At 35.5% G+C, this 17,136-nt stretch overlaps 1 pseudogene; it reads left to right on the top strand.

Moving 5' to 3' along the window:
- Positions 1 to 1,474: 1,474 nt before the first annotated feature.
- Positions 1,475 to 14,083, top strand: LOC149149361 (conserved oligomeric Golgi complex subunit 5 pseudogene; annotated as a pseudogene).
- Positions 14,084 to 17,136: the final 3,053 nt, after the last annotated feature.

Raw genomic sequence — 17,136 nt, 5'->3', positions numbered from 1 at the left:
AGGGGAATGAACTCAGCATGTCTATGCAGTTTTGGACACTAGTGTAGCCCTGGGTCTTAGCGTAATGCAAGTTTCTGGCAGACCAGAGGGAGGCTTAATAACTGTGCTTGAAAAATGTGCAATTCAGTTTGAGTATGGAGGCAATTTTTGTGCAATTCTTGGAAGAAGACAAGTTGCTCACTTACGGGATTACGCAATGTAGCTAACCTAGGGGGAGCCTCAGGAACTACGCAATTCTGGGCAGCAGAGAAGAATCACTGAAGGCCTAGACTACACAGTGTAGCTTAGTAGGGGTCTAGTTGAAGGAGGTTATCTAGTCAGAAATATTTTCAGGAAAATGGCTAAGTGCGGGAGGCAAGTGAACTTGTGCAGACTTGACATTGTGATCACACACTTAGTATAACTTGATGAGAAGATAACACAGACCAACAAGAAAAAACATGTGCTCAATGAGACTCTCTTAAAGCTATGAGCGACAAGTGTGACACATGAGATATACCTTCAGACGACGTGACTACACTTGCATGACTGTGCTTACAAATTTGTGTGTGAATATGACCAATGTTCACAGAACAAAGACTCTTATGCACACAAAGACAAACCTTCAAACTCGCCAGAACAAGATCGCAAGCATGATAGAGCAATCTGTATGCCAAAATACAACTGCTGGTCAAACAAGCGAAAAGGTGAAAAATACTCCACAAGAGCTCATGGATTGAGCTCAAGCATTTGAAACCATCAAAGGAAAAACCAAGGAAGGCTCTAAAATTTGGATGCAGGCCAAAATTTTGGAGGGTGTTGTAGCTGCTACAATAGGGAGAAAGTCAATGTAATTCAAAAAACTTAGAAAAATCAACCTTCAACACCTCTTTCTCCATAAAAGTGGGTAAAGTGGGTACAAAGGAATGAATATAAACAAATATATTAATTTTAAAAAATATTACTTAAAACTACAAAACATAACAACCTTATTCACTAATATATTGATTATTTTTTTTTGTCAAATTATTTGAAGAATTGAGGTTTCAAAATAATTTCAAATTGCAACAACAAAATATCAAACTTACTCATTAAGATTTCACATGGAGACATTTTAAAGTATCCATTCTATTATTAAAAATTCGACTTATGTAAGAAATTCCTAGAAAATTTAGGCACACGATGATTATCAACCAGAATTATAAGGTAAAATTTTGTGATTTGCAGTCAACAAGAATTCCTAAGCACTATTAAACATCAAAATCCACACATTCACACCTCTCCAAATTTGAATTATTTTCCCTTTCTCTTCCCTCATTTCCATTTTCTAAATTCTCACGAGATCTTCAGCACATTCTTCAATCCATTTCGGACCTACATGCTTCTAGATCTACACATTAGTGCCTCAAATTCACATTCTAATTCACCAGGTATGTATGCTTGCTTATCGCTACAAGTCTACAATGTTGACTCTCTAGAATAAAAGGAAAAGAAAATGATGAGGTCCATCAATACATTTCATAGAGGAGGCAGGACACTATCACCTGCAAATAACACTTTGTCCTCCCCCTTGCACCACATCGCCTCACTTAAACCTTGCTCAACCTCCAGAGAGCCCACTTTGAATGATACATGGTGGAATTTGAATGATGTACCCCTTGAAGAAGAATTCACAAATGATTCCATCTTCGCCAAATTTCTTTCCGATGATTTCAACATGATGAAATTTTCCAGCAAGGCCCTCAATAGTGGATCCATGGTCTCATGCATAGATAGCTAGTTGAAGAGATTCACTTGCTCCAAAAAAAAGTTAAGAAATGAATCCTATTAACAGCATGACAAGCTAATTCAACAATTCAAGATCTTAAAGGATGTCGAGGGGGTTTTGAACATAATTAGATCTCGTGTTAGCAATCTACGAGGTTAGAGCAGAGAGTTAGGTTGGAGATCGCAGAGCCCTACAAATAGATCAGGTTAAATTTCCAACAACATTCACACCTCCATGAGGCTGCTGACATTTTGCAAATCACTATTAGGGTTATAAGACAGGTGAGGAAGTTGAGAAAATTGATGGATTTTAAAGGTGTCATTAGCAAGTTGGACCTCATGAAAGCTACTCAAATGTATAATGAAATCATAACATTGAGAAAGGAAGGGGATCTTCTAGGCATCAATATTTTTTATGAGGAGATCCCCTGATTAATGAAAGTGGGGAACCAATTGTGATCGGAGGTCATGAAGGTTTTTGAGAGCAGAATGGAGGTTTCGAGCTAGGCTAAAGTAGGAAGTTCCTTCCAAGTGTATTACAACATCGGGGAATTGATGTCAACTATGGAGGTCATGATTATTAAATACAAGTCCAAAGCTATTAATCGTGTGAGTTTGGTATTGGACATCAAATCCATATTGATTAGTTTTGATTCAGGCTTTGGCTTACATGGGATTCAAATGTGTGGTACACCGTAGATTGAAGGAAATTTGAGGGCAAAGGTGGGGTTGTGGCAGAGGATGGGATATTGTATGGACCAGTTGCATTTGAGTTCCATTACAGTGTGGCATTTACATAGGGCGTCATCGAAGAAGAGGGATCCTTTCATGAAGTGATGCAGGTATGTACTTGCAAGCAAATTCTACCATCGGTTTCTTGATCTAAAAATTATAATCTTTATTACTAACACTTGTTTTGGTGAATAAAACTAATATTTTTTATTAATTTGCATGGAAAGCTACAAGGATTTTAATACGAAATACCACTTGAGCTATATATATTGACTACAAATGATCCTCTGGATATTTAATTTTTTGAGAAATATACTTGATACATTATTGTTTGTGCCTCCTATTCAAACATTTCATAACAAAACCCTTCATATTATCAACCATATAATTTAGAATATCTTTATTTGACACATAACATAAACATTCTCCCAACATTCACTACACAAACTATGTTCTCTATTAATAATAGCTGATAAAATGAGATCAATTTTATTCTTCTAGATACTACTTGGCTTTTTCTAGTAGATTATATATGATATCAATGCCAAAAGGCCAAAACAACAACAACATAAGACTAAGCATTCTCATTTTCTACTTGGAAATGTTTTCCACCTGATATTTCTGGCATACAAACTGTGAAAATCCTTCATACTCCTTGCCTATCCATTTCAGCCACTTGATGTCCAACATGAAGAGAAGGTAATATACCATGTTCATATGCAACTATATGTTCCCATGCTTGTGTTGGATGTGATTTCTGGTTCCTCCTCTTGCCCGAGATATGATATTTTTCGTTCATATTGATCAATTGAATGAGCTTACTATTTGTCTTGCACATCTTGATCATGGTAGAGTTCATATTTCCATTTGTATGCAACAACCTATTCCTCTTCATGTTCTCCTTGTTGAATTTCTTCATGATGATATGAGCCATAATATATATAAATAATAACTCATTGCACAAGTATGTAATTTCTCAGACTACATAAATCTAATAATACACGAAAAGTAGACAAGTGTGAATGTAAATGAGAAAATATGTTCTATTGATGATCCATCTATGTTCCAACCAATTTATCTCCAATGGAATGTACTTGTAATCAATAAAGAAACTAGTGTGGGGCATGAGTAGACTCCCAAATTATAATGAAATATAGTAGCCAAGTTATGGATTTGCATATTTATAGAAATATATAAATTGTTTGAATTTATAAAACATAAATTATAAAATGGAATTGCAAATATAATATTACTAGGTGATTTTTGGATTCCATGAGCACATCCTTTGAGAAGCTATCACCTCACTTGATTATGCAATTGTTTTTGGTCTATTAGTGCCTCTTATAAGATTTATTCAAACATGTCTGTGTGTATTCAAATTGGTTGGCCTCTCCTATAAGTATTCTGTTGTAGCCACTACAACATCACCCAAAATTTTGGGTCCCCCTCTGCTTGCCTCAAGCCATTAAGGGATGCTCCAGTTGTTCATTGATGAATCCCACCCATCGCTTATTCTTTTCAAACCCTGTCAATACACTCACTTGTTCAATCATATGATATATATTGCATTCTTTTGTCATGCCCCATCTCGCGCATCGACCATACCATTGCATTAGGGTTTTGGAAGTGTGATGTCTTGCCCATGACTTCAGAGATTATCCCTATGCCTTTCAATCAATGATGACATTGCAAGTGGGTGGAAAAGACTCCAATATTGCTTTCATTATGTTGGCACAAGAATGCTTCCCTGCATGATTTAACCTAGTTCATATATCTCTAGAGTTATATTCTCATCAGCACTATTCAAAATTATGGTAAAAATAATTTAATGTGCACATTAGGGTTTTTAAGTTTGTCACCTTTCTATGCGCCTTTGAAGCCCTGCTTTGCATTAAGCTCCACCCTCCAAACGCATGGTCACGAGCATCATGAAATATCAATCACAGATGTAATTAATAGATCCATGGAAGCACCTGGATTTTGAGTCGGTCTCCAAACTTGAGCGCACTTGACCAACCCATATAATTCATAGCACCTTGATTTGGATAATTCATTGTTTATGCGCCTAAAGTGAATTAGTTTATTTATTCATTGGTTTCCATGTTCTCACATGAAAATATCACTATTGTGAGCTAACTTGTTTTCATCCCACCTCCTTTTTAGGAAATTAATCAAAGATGCTAGGGGTATACATTGAACTATGCAACAGTTGCATTAAGAAATTCCTTGACATGACACTGCTAAGATGCTCTAAAGATGAACCTCACATACTCTTCTAAGGAATTTAAGGAAAAAGTGAACTTGACACAAGATACACTCTTTAATACATGGCGATTATTTAATAGATGACATGGTGGATTTTTAAATGAATAAAGGGTTAATGCTTAGTTTAAACCACCGTAATGCACTCAAAAGTCTTATGGGAGGTTTGTTTGCTGAGAAGGATTAAAATCCATGTGGTTAGCTACCATGAAGGCCAACACACATGACAAACGATGCATAGGGGGCATAAATGACAAAGGGAATGGAAAGCATATGTTGTTTAAGGGTGCCATCAAAGGCGCATGTCAAAGAGGGTGTTTAGGTTCCAAGTGATGGAGCAATTCTAGAGGGGAAGAATCATGAAACCAAGGTTATGACAAATAGAAACAAATATTGTTACATTTAGCACCGTATACAATGCGTCATGGGTCTGTTAATGAGAACATTGGAAGGAAGCGCGATAGAGATTTTACTAGGGGTATATATGCATCGCAAAGGAGATATTATATAGTCGCCCAACTGTAGGTCGCTCGCTGATATGGGTAAGCATGAGGTTGAAAGTTATTGCAAAGCAGTATTAACGATGTTGAAGGCATTTAAAGATATTTAAATAATACTCTGTTCAAATATAGATTAATTTTTTGAGAAAAGAATTGGCCACACGTCCATGAATTTGGGAAACTAGGCATCAATTACAAAATTACTACAATCATGCTTTATCAACATCTTTTTACTATGTGTTGGTGCATGTCACATAGAATTAGGCGTTAGTTTTAGGAAATCAGAGGCCATGCTTGATTGATGGTAGCCCTTTAAGAAGGTCGCGTGGGAACATGCACTCCTAAATAGCTGCTAACACGATTGGAGCCAGATTAAGAAGGCCACTTTGAAAGCCTGCCAAATTATGCGATTAAGAAATTTTATATCTCTACATTCAAAAGATATAAATGAAAACCCATTGGAAAACTGTGTTAAGGATCACAATCATATCATTAAGACCAAATTGTTCTTCTAGACAGGCATGCTATGTATAAGCCATCAGTCTCATACTACATGATTGAAAGGGAAGCGTGCCAGTAGAAATAAGTTGGATTGAACCATCAAAGCTCAAGTCTAATCCCATGTGATGGGAAGGAACCCCAAACATTGCATGTTTTCAACCACACGAGAGATGTGATGGAACTAAGTATATGCTGGTGTTGACAAAACATACATGTTGTAAATTCTGGAGTGATAACACTGATTTCCTATGGCAGTTTTCACTACAAGCAACATGACAATGCGCGAAGCATGAAGGGCCAGGAAATGGATGCATCACGCTCTAATAATTGCAGTATAAGGTGGATTAAAACTATGACGGAACCATCACATTAACTGGATTGGTCACAAATCACATGGGATGATGCTTAGGGATGAAACTCTAAAATGCAACTTGCGATCATGCTACCTCTCCGAGTCGCAAGATCACAATTTTGAAAACTCAAAAAAATTCCATAAAAATGCGTCCTGGATGTATGTGACCTTGTGACCCTGGTGAGTCAAACATCCACTGAAGTCGTTGACTCACATTCCATCATGCATCCAGGAAGTACGAATTCCCTCAATATGACTCTGCGACCTCTCCCAACTCACCAAGTCGTAAAATCGCTCCCGAAGCAGCCATGGGTTAGTGTGACTTCTCCTTTTTTGTGACCAATGTGACCTCATTTTCAATGGGTCTAGCACATAAAAGGGCACAAACTAACAAGGTAAACTGGGTAGTCTAGTTGTCACCATGACAATGCAAGGCATAAAATTAATGTTGTTGTATCTAAAGAAGACATTATTAATCAAGAGGGCATAAAGATCTAAACACAAACATAGAACATATGGTGTTATTTTATTTGACCAAGTGTAGTTTCTTGTATGGTGTTTGAATCCTAAGAGCTTCCTATTTACAAGTCCCTTCATTTGAAAATTCTGTATTTGATTCAACGATCCTATTTTGTGGATCAAACAATTTGGTTAGATGCAAAATAAGGTTAGAGATGGAAACATAGGAAATTATTCATCCATGCCACCCTCCACTACAGAGATGGTAGCAGCAACTTTAATATCACAATTGGATAAACTTGAAACACCACGGACATTTGGTAGGAAAAAGGTACCAGACTCAATTTTGAATGAACCTACACTCGAGGCTGCTATGGTAGTTTTACCTCCCAACTACAATCTGGAAATATCGAAATGTATTTGGAGGATTAAGCAATCTGAAGCCAAGCATGTAGCATTGTGATTTCCAAAGGGCTTGCTTATATACTCCCTCACAATTTACAATATTTTAGAGGCATTCATGGATGTGGATGAACGCTTTGTACTTGGGGATATTACCTATGGAGCATGTTTTGTTGATGATTATTCAACTACAACACTCGGGTCTAATTTTCTCATTCACTATTATTGCTACCCAAAATTCGCTCATATTGAAAACATGATTAATGGACTAAGTAGTGTGCTTGGGATGTTCATTTCACTGATCCAAAGGCCCCAATGATAAACTTCGCATGTACACACACACTGAGTCAGAGCAGCAACCCAAATAGGAAGAGGGCACCTCTGGTAGCCTCACAAGACTTGGAAAAACCACTTGCCCTGATAACACCATATGGCATGAGAAATCACATTGTGACCTTGGTGAAGGAAGCTAGCGTTTTTCTCTAGAAGATTCACACCTAGGGTTTGAGCCAATAGGAAAACTCACTTCGTGTACCCACTCAAGGTGTTGTGTCAATGGAAGGAGAAATGTCAAGCAAACACTCAACAACTGAACACTGAAACAGAGCCACCAAGGGAGATCTTTGTATCATGTCACAAGTTTGGGAATGGGAAGTGATTAAACAAGTTATTGTTCCCTTGGCTCTGCAAAGAAGTGGAGCTACATTCAACACTCGCTCCATAGTGGGCCCATGGACAAAATATTAATTAAAGAAGAGCATGAAGTCCCTATAAAAGCCACCCTCTTTAAAACGTTGTGTCACAAAAAAGGACTATACAAGGGTCCAAAATAATGGTTTTTCTGGCAGTCAATTCATAATATTTTAAGGTATTTATTTTTCTATAAATGTGTGTGATCCACATTGTTTTCTTGTAGGTGAAAGGAGGGGAGCAAGGATGGATATATGTGGATAATTTAGGGTTTTGATGATATGGAAAACAAATCCACTCAAGCATCTAAAATCTGATGCCCATGTCATAAACACAACATCAGAAGATGAATAAGAGCAAACCCATAGATGGAAATATATCTGAAGAAGTCCAAGAGGGCCCTCCAAGACCACGTGCAGTGATAATATTGTGGCACAACAATTGACCACATGATAGGGGTGTAAATTAATTATTTATTAATATCATTCTTTCAATTAGATGGTTGTATTTCCATTATCATTTTGATTGAAATTGCATCTGACCAATGTTATTTGCCTGGAGTTAGAAGGAAGGGAACAAAATATTGGTCTATGCGAAGTAATTAGGGTTTCTCATGGAGCTTGCATAACTAGGGTTTCCTTTCAACAAGTCGTATGCTCCCTTCCAAGTTCCAAGAACCTTTCAATAAACTTGAAGGCATGTCGCTAGAAGATCAATGAATTCGAGAGAAGCATAGTGGCAAGAAAACAGGTCGATTCCAGGACCAAGCATCCACATCATTGTGAAATATGGGAAACAAACATTCTAGGGTTTCTAATAACCCTCTACATCCTTCTCTCTCTCTCCTTCATCATAATGAAAATATCGCCCACCAATATATCAACTACTAGGTTAGCACTGATGTGGGCATGTAACAATAATTGTAGCTTGAGAAAGAAGCAGGTAATTTCCAGAGTCGTGAGGGTAGATGAAAGGGCATGGAGGAAGGCCAAGGGTCACGGTAAATGAACAATCACTTCATCTCTATAAATGTTCCCTCAGGCCTCATTATTTAGGATTTGGCACTTGATTTGAGGCTAGGAATAGATAGTTGATTCATGCTTGAGAGATAGAGCCACTCAACTCTTGGCAGCTAGTAGAGTGGATTGGTAGTGGGGCTAGGGTTTTGGGATAGGGCAAGGGTATGAGCAGCCCATGTTCCACTACTGGGTTTTTACTAATTGCATGATATGTATTTGAAGTTGCAGCAATATTAATAAGATATTCTTTATCTTTGGCATTGATTCCCATGCTTACTCATGGTGGTTGTATTAGTTGTCTGATACTTCACTATATTTGTATGTGCGATTTCATACACACATTATGTTATGGGATCGTACATAGTGGTTGCATGTATGTTTTTCTTTCGAATCTATGTTTACCTGTTCCTCGCCATGTTAGTGACCTTTTTTGAACTACTTTTCAATTAACTTTTGGCATGTTTTGTTTAGTGTATGTTTGATTGGGTTTTATCTCACTAATCCCTCTCGTGGCATATTTCTTCTTATTATTGCCAAAACTTGTTTGAACCTCTTTATGAAATTTTTAAATCTTGGGTTGATTTTGTTTCACTTCTTGAGAATTTCATTCTTATCCCCACTCTAACACTTTCACATTTGATAACCAAGAGCAGAAACATTCATGGTGGCAGTTGGGCCCACATATTGGATGGTGCTCCTATCCCAAACAGTGTGAGGTCTAATTGGGACTTCACACCAAGGAGACCCCCTTAGTTGTTGGTAGTACATTTCGGCCTGCCAGCGTATTCAAAAAAAAAATGTTTTAACTTTTATTGAATGCAGACAAAAACCAACAACGCCTCTCCTATAAGTATTCAAAAATAAAATATGTTTCAACTTTCCTTGAATACAGAGAACAACCAGCCACATTCCAGATGCAACAAATGTCTTTGTAGCAAAACCAAGAATGCCCATGAAATGCAAAACTATAGTTTTAAGTACAAGAATAAGGTCTCATAGTTATTAACCATCTCACCATGTGCCTGTTCCATGTAGAAAAATGAAATGAGTCAACAACATACTAAAATTGCAATTCCGTTGATTACAAGGAACAAGTAAAACCTCATATTAAGGAAAGGAAAGATGCTACATTCTATTTTGACTCTGAAAACAATAGAGAGAAAGAATCAATGAATTTTAACAACATAAAGTCATATCCATCAATCCATATGTACCACCTTAAGGATGTTTATGTCATGAAAATAAAATTTTGAATGGTTGCAAGAGGAAGAAAGGAGAGCCCCATCTAAAGGAAAAGGCTAGAAAAGGCACTGAGTTCATTCTGTTGCATTTTTTTCTTAATTGATCCTTTCATGATCCAAGAATGTTGAAATGAAAATCCATTATTATAACAGAATTGTCAGGATTAACTTGAGACTTCACCATTCCAAGCAATTTGTTTGTTGATTGAGCCTGGATTATTAATTTATCACGAAGTTTGTTTTACCACCAAACAATGATAATTATTTTATAATTCATGAGATTAAGAGACATGTTTGACAATTCATCTCAGTCATAACATTGAATTACCTTTTTTCCTTTCTTGGTTCTCAAGAAATTTGTAAAAGGGTTCAATCTAAGCCTACATTAGACACACAACATTATTTTCCAACAGTGTCCTATTAGCAAAGAGTGGTATCCAAAGGTTGTACATAGTAAATTGGTACTTCCTACAAAATTTCTTGGCTAGTTGCAAGTCTAGGAGGGCGGAATTCAGTTGAAAAGTCCCTAGATGCAATGGAATACTTGAGTATGGCCATCTTTGAATAGAATCTTAATCTTTAATGTATTATACATCTACTGTAAAATTTAAAACCACCACTCTCATTTCTATCCGCTAGGCATACAGGTATGTGTAATTAATATAGCTTCTAAATATTTTGAGGAAACATCTATTTTCCTTCTTTTCTCAATGTTATTTCTCAATTATAAATTGGTCCTTCTAAATTTAGTTGCTACCAAAATAGGCCATGATATTGGTTTCCTTGCATTAGGGGAATCTTGAGGTCTAAAATGGGCCTCCTAAGAAAAATGTACAACCAAAATAAACTTTATAAGAACTAATAGGATTCAAGATGATGATGTCAACCATTAGGGATGATTCACCATTTTTGGAGTAAAAAAGTAAAAATATTAAAAAACAATGAAATAATAAAAATACTTTTTCAACTTGTGTTTTCAACTTATCTCCCTAACTTTTTACTCAAATTTCAAGCGAGAGTACTTGTTGGATGAAAAATTTAATTCCTCATCCAAGGAATACCCATGTTGCATACTTTCGATAGACGCTGCAACAAGGAAAATGAAAAATACATGAAACGACATGATTGCAATCACTTTTTTCATGTATTTCTCATTTTTCATGTATTAGGGTCCATCGAAAGTATGCAATATAGGTACTCCTTGGACCAAGAATCAAATTTTGCATCCAACGAGTGTTGTCAATTGAAATTTTAGTAAACCTATAGGGAGATAAGTTAAAAATATAGTTTTTTATTTTTTCCCTCTCAAATTTGATGATTTAATCTAATATTATTTTATTATTTCAACTATTTTTATAATTTCCTCAGGAGGCCCATTTTAAATATCAAAATTCCCCTAATGATAAACTAGATAAAATGGAATATATTCTCTTGTGTTGAGTTCAAGCAATTGATTGCTCCCACAAAGATAAAAAGTTAATAGAATAACAATATAGTCTATGAAAGGATGCAAATAAAAAAGGAGGTTTGAATTATTTTCATATTGAAACTTGGATTCTTCAGATATGTATCTTAGAGCTTAACCAGTTAGCTTGTAAAACAAAAATCGATGTATCATAATCAACAATAAAAACTTATGTTGAATAAATGTATCTCTGAAGAAGGATTCTCCAAGCCAAAATACAAACATTAAAAACATGGAAGATCATTACAAGTTGAAGGTAACCAAATACATAGAATATATGTTTTTCAAAGCTTGATTCCCAAGAGGCAATGTGATCTAGAGTAGGAGCATAAAAACACAGAAAATGCATTGTTCAAGAGGCATCAGAAGGAAAAATCAACAATAGGAAAAGGGATCCTAGATGTTGAAGGATAGATTTACACCTTGAAGGATACATTCAAAAAGGCTCTCCACCAAGCACAATGCCAAATTGTAAATGGATGATAATTTTCACTACCGGCGGTAATGTGTAAAAGGCTATATAATTTTTTGAATAATGCTTCCTTATTACCACAGCGGTGGCGAGAATCCACCACCTATAAAGAGGTGAGGCACTACTGACATTGAACAGCCACGTAGCCTGACTTAGCAGCCCCTGGGTGGCTTAATGGCTTGCTTGAAGGTAGAGCATTGGCCACTTCTTGTCAGGAATAAAATGTAGGTAAGGGCTATACTAAGAAGAGAAACACTCTGCTTGAATTATACCAACTTTAAAACGTTTCTCGTGAGTATGTCTAATGTCATAAGAAGGATACATGCTCAAAGTGAAATTTATCAGCTAACTGCTCCAAGGTTGCAATTGAATGGATTATTTTATGTTCAATTATGGGAAGGCTAACATGCAAACTAAAAGAATAATACTTCAAGTATGTTAAATCTAATTGGAAAATTATAATGCTAGATTGGTCGATTCTAACCTTTAGGCTTTAGGGCATGACAATTTTGTCACTACATTGTAATAAACATTACAAGGATTGATTCTATATAGATATACATATATATATATATATATATACATACATATATATACATATATATATATATATATATATATATATATATATATATATATATATATACATATATAGATATATATATATATATATACATATATACATGTGTACATATATATATATATATATATATATATATATATATATATATATATATATATATATATATATATATATATATATATATATATATATATATATATATATATATATATATATATATAGGTTGTTGACAGTTTAATGTATTGAACACATCCTTGCTACATATAGCAAATGCTTCCTATCGTGACTTTGTGAAATATTGTCAAAGGTTCATTGCAATTTCTTTGAGTAGTGTTCTATCTTTTCCATAGTCTAGGAAAAAATTGCAAATATATTTGTGCTCTTGAAATTTTTTAAACCTTAAATTGATTTGTTGTTGGCATTCTAGAACCTTGTAGTTCATCAAAACAATCATTCTCAAGTTGACCTAGGTAAATTTGTTCCTCCTTTTCTAGTAAGGGCCAGTTTGATATTATATTTTATTTTATTGATTATGTTTATATGAGAAGACATGTCAACTGGGTTTATCTTAGGCAGTTGGGGGGAATGATTGTTATCATCCCCACCAAGGTCCAATTCTCGCAAGTGACATGATGAGCTCTGTTGTAGCGGCTTTGAGCATTGTTGAGTCTAGGTAGTCTCTTGAGGACTGAAACATGCATATTCCCCATACGTAATATAAAATATTTCTCATGAAAGAAAATAATAGACCCATATTTTTGTTTCTTAGCTCTCATTTGTTTATATGTATTGTCTTCTATTTCTCAAATACTTATTTTTGAACTACATTATCCCTTGTAATTCCTCTCTATTAATATTTCCTTTAAATATTGGATTTATACAATTTCGTAAGGTTATGAATTTCTCAAGCAATCCTCCTATTGCATCTAATGTTGTCGTTAACACATTGCATACATTATCAACTAATTTAGCATTGAAGTAAGCAATGCCCCCTGATTTTGTTTGCAATTTTTTTGCCTCTAAAGCATTGAATGCTACATGACCTTTCACTTTACATGTTGTAATAAATAGTCATGTGATGATTATTCCCACAATTTTAGCTTGCTCAATCTTTTACATAAATCATTTCATGGCTATACAGAAAGGTGATCTAATGTTGACAGATTGTTTTTAGGATGTGCTTGTCAAGGATTTTGTAAGTCAAATGAAATCTGCATTCACAACATCAAGTTTTGTAAAAGAGATACTTGTCTTAGGTTATCAAAAAAAATTGTCTATTGTAGAGAATCTGATTGAGATAATTTTGCGAGACATTAATGTTAAGGGTGTCCTTCCAACTATCAAGACAAAAGGGAAAGATCAAATGTTATCTACTATAGAATCTTTCTAGATAGATTATTTGGCACATTATGTTAGCAACCTTGAAGATATTGTCAATAATTTTCTCTAATGTCTAGTCGAGGGAGTATCCCATCATGGGAGAAATTATCAAGGTTTATTTCTTTCTTTGAAGAAGAAATTGATGCAGTTAAATTGGACACACATCTAACAGTCCTTGTTTTATGTGAGATCGGTGAAGTCTTATAGTTTCTAGTACAAAAAATTGAGTATCAGGTGCCACGTTTTTTCTCATGTTTAGTTTGTTATTTCTTACATTAACATTAAGTTGATTTTCATATATGCATTACATTTTCCTTTGTAATTTTTCTTCGATGCGCATTTATCGTTTCACCCTTTTGTATTCACTTCTTTATATTGATATGTTTTATTTTGGGGGTCTGTTCTTGTATTCCAAATTTCTATGTAATGCTATAATTTTCAATTGTTCATATCATGTAACAAATAAATAGAAATGGTTACTAGACTCCACCCTCAAATCCCATAAACTCAAACCATTTGCATATAGGATTGAGTTGATGTTTACATGGGACCAGCCCACCCAACAAATTATGGTTTAGTATCTTGGGACTGCTCTGCTGCATTTATTTTGCATAAAAAATCATTATAAGTTTAGCTCTATAAGAAAGGACACAAAATAACTACCATACTACAAATCCAAAAAATTTAAACCAAGAATCACCCTTTGTACTGTAACAAACCCTGCCCCCCTTGTTGACCAGAGGTGGTTACTATTTCATCTGTCTCTTGTGGTGTGATTACAAGAAGGGTTAGGTATAATAAATGAATAAAATTTTCGTTTTAAATTTCCCTTATGTCATGCTGCATGAAACCCATGTGGCACCATGTAGCTTACCACCACAATATGTATATTCCCATAACTAGAACTCTAGGACTGGAAAGAACTCCTCTCAACATATAGGAACACAATGATTATAGTCTTTTACATGGCCCACGCTAAGTATGTAATTTGTTTTTCTACGTGATCGATATCAATACTAATAGTCAGGCATAAGAGCATATAGGGGCACAACTTCTAACATGGTCACTATCCCTCCAATGACCTATCCCCACTTTTATTGACTCTGTCTGGTTTCCTAGAGCTAGATTTCTTGAACTTTAGTTGTGGAAAAACTCCAACATACTTTTGTGGCCTTAACACCAAGAGGGATGCCCTTCTTGGAACATATGGAGAATATCTATTTCCAAATTGCACCTTGCAGTACAAGTTATGTATCCTGGTCCATTAGAAGATATAATTGAAGAAGGGTTTCAAGCCATCCCAGCTTCCTTAGCTTTCAAACCATGGAAAGTATGGCTCAAGCCCTTCAACAGTTGATCACAAGATTCTAGAAAGGAAGCTTCAGTGGGAATCTGTTCACGTCTAATTTCACATCTCTTAGCTACTTTATGACCTATTAATATGATATGATTTGGTTAATTGTAGGCTATCAACTAAGAATAAAAATTTGCATGCGTACCCGTATGCACATGTGTTATGAAACTAGCTCAAGAAAAGATAGAAAAGATAGATCAACGCCTTAGAATTCAGCCTCTTCGAGGGGGCAACCTCCTTTACATTACATAAATGAAAAATTCTTCGATGATTCAAATGGCAAAACCTCCTTTCTATATATAGGAGTCTAAGGAGTCACAATATAATCCAGCCGACCTAACAATAATAATATAAAGCCACAAAAATAACAATAGAGGGATTCTATGGGGCACAGTAATAACAATATGGGGGCAATAGGGGCACAACAATATTAATTAGGGGTATAACTACAATAGTAATGCGGTAATCAATAGTATTATAGGGACCCAACATGCCCCTCTCCTTCAAAAAAGTGTTGTCCTCAACGCTTGAGTAGTTTTGGATACTTCTGCATAAAATTCTCATCCTCCCATGTGGAATCTTCAACGAATAAGTTCTTCCAGTTGATAAGATACTCTAAAATTGATCGATTTCGTAGCTGTCGAGTTCTTGTTTCTGTGACTGCTTCCGGTTCCAATATAATTTTTCCTTCCTCGTCAAGTTTTGGCAATATTGTTTAAACTGGGAGCTTGTCGCCTATAACCTTCTTTAAACATGAAACATGGAAAACTGGGTGCAATCGAGAAGCTGCAGGAAGCTCCAATTTGTATGCCATAGTACCAATCTTTTTGCAACACCTTGTACGAACCATAATACTTTGGTGATAATTTATTATCCTTCTTAGCTTGCTTGAGGGACATTTGTTTATATGGTTGTAGCCGTAGGAATACGCAATCACCTACATCAAAACTTCTTTCACTGTGATGTTGATCTGCCTGTTGTTTCATTCTATTCTGTGCCAACACAAGGTTATCCTTTAAGAGTTGGAGGACTTATTGTTGATGTTCGATGTGATGTTCCACTGCCTGAACCTTAGAATTTTCTCTTAAATATGATGTGATGGATGGTGGTTGATACCCATAAAGTGCCATAAATGGGGTCATTTTTGTTGTTGTATGGAAGGAAGTGTTATACCACCATTCAGCCAGAGGCAACCATTTGACCCTTTGTGTCTGTTTATCAGATACAAAGCAACGAAGATATCCTTCCAAAAATTTGTTTACTATCTCAGTTTTCCCATCAGATTGAGGATGATAAGATGAGCTATGCGCTAACTGAGTAACAAGACAAGAAAATAATTCTATCCAAAAATTTCCCGTGAAAATGGGATCTCTGTCACTTACAATAATCTTTTGGGTTTCCTTGTAGCTTTTGAATTGTTTCCATAAATGCAGTAGAAACTGTACTGGCTTTAAATGGATGTGATAATGCACAAAAGTGTGCATACTTGGTAAGTCTGTCAACTACCACCATGATGACACTCTTTCCCTCAGACTTGGGTAAACCTAAGATAAAATCCATTGAAACCTCCTCCCAACGTTGGCTTGGAATGGATAAAGGTTGTAATAGACCCGGTGTCTTAATTGTTTCAACTTTATTTTGTTGGCAAACCAAACATTCTGCCACAAACTTTTGTATATCTGATTTAAGGCCATCCAAAAAAAATTCCTTCTCAACCCTGTGGTAAGTTTTTAAAAATCCTGAGTGCCCTCCTAAGGGAGAAGTGTGCAATTCCATAAGAATATTTTGTTTTAGCTGGGAAATCTTACAGAGGTATAAGCGATCTTTGTACCATAACGAATCATTTTTCCAGCTAAATGTATCAAACGTACTGGAATCTTGTTGTAACTTTCGAATAAGTGCTCACACTTCTTCGTCATTCTTCCATTCCTCCCTTGCTTCGTTTATCCAATATGGTTGGATAATAGAAATGGCACAA

Source organism: Pinus tabuliformis, chromosome 9, assembly GCF_031772625.1.
Source record: "Pinus tabuliformis cultivar Carrire ecotype Pingquan chromosome 9, CPIR1, whole genome shotgun sequence".
Lineage (NCBI taxonomy): Eukaryota > Viridiplantae > Streptophyta > Pinopsida > Pinales > Pinaceae > Pinus > Pinus tabuliformis.
The sequence above is the reverse complement of the archived record's forward strand: the minus strand, read 5'-3'. Positions and strand labels throughout refer to the sequence as shown.